Raw genomic sequence first — 1006 nt, 5'->3', positions numbered from 1 at the left:
ATCCAGCAGGTCCCCCGAGCAGGTGATCTTGGCCGTCTGTCCCAAGGCCACTGACACTGAAGTCGGCTGGGTCAGTTCATAGGAGACCACGGAGCCTGGAAGAGAGGAGGGTGAGGGGATGAGAAAGAAGGACCCCTTCCCTGGGCATCCCACCCTGAGGCGGTGCCTGGAGTGCACTCTGGGTTCGGGGCAGGCCCAGCCCAGGGTCCTGTGTGGCCGGAGCCTGTGGGCAGGGCCGGGGGGCCGCACCTGTGCAGAGAGTGAGGAGGGGCAGCAGGAGAGGGGTCCAGGCCATGGTGGATGCGCCCCGAGCTCTGCCTCTGAGCCCACAGCAGCGCTGGGGCCTCTGGGCTCTTTTATCCTCAGAAGGGATGTCCTCATGCAAATCTTCCTGGCCCTCGTGGCCTGGTGACCCGCCCCCTGCTGATCGGAGAGCAGCTGGGCTCCTAGGAGGAGTTTCCTGGGGCCTGCCTCCCAGGCCTGTGACCAGGTGCCCAGACTGTCTCTGGGCTGAGTGAGAAAGCCTGCCCCTCCCTGAGCAGTGCACATGCCCTCTGTCTGCTCAAGGGGGTCTCCTCTGGGCTTAGGGGACACACAGGCGTCCTCTCTGGGGATGAGGTCATCATGTGGGGGGCTGGACAGTACTGGAAGCTGGCTCTGAGGGGACTGCGGTCTTGCTGCTGTGAGAGCCATGATTCCACCGTCGGACACCATGAAATGGCTCACAAACATTTAGGCAAACTTTTCTTTTTTAAAAAAAGGCGTTTTAGAAGATAAATTCAGGAGAATCATTGGGATCTAGGATTAACAAGAATTGTTTGGTGGCAGCAAATGCATGTTTCATAAAAGGAAAGATCAATACTTTGAACCTCATCAAAACTGATATCTTTTGTTTGCAAGCTATCTGAAATTGAAAGTCGCTCAGTTGTGTCTGACGCTTTGGGACCCCATGGACTATATAGTCCATGGAATTCTCCAGGACTGAGTACTGGAGTGGGAAGCCTTT

At 56.7% G+C, this 1006-nt stretch overlaps 1 long non-coding RNA gene across 1 annotated transcript; it reads right to left on the bottom strand.

Moving 5' to 3' along the window:
- On the bottom strand, positions 1-330 carry LOC104980184. Its single transcript, XR_824235.1, has 2 exons — positions 250-330; positions 1-95 (listed from the first exon to the last, which is right to left on the bottom strand). It is a non-coding gene; the product is annotated as an uncharacterized LOC104980184 (long non-coding RNA).
- Positions 331-1006: the final 676 nt, after the last annotated feature.

Source organism: Bison bison, unplaced genomic scaffold (assembly GCF_000754665.1).
Source record: "Bison bison bison isolate TAMUID 2011002044 unplaced genomic scaffold, Bison_UMD1.0 scf7180017864495, whole genome shotgun sequence".
In the NCBI taxonomy this organism is placed as follows: Eukaryota; Metazoa; Chordata; class Mammalia; order Artiodactyla; family Bovidae; genus Bison; species Bison bison.
The sequence above is the reverse complement of the archived record's forward strand: the minus strand, read 5'-3'. Positions and strand labels throughout refer to the sequence as shown.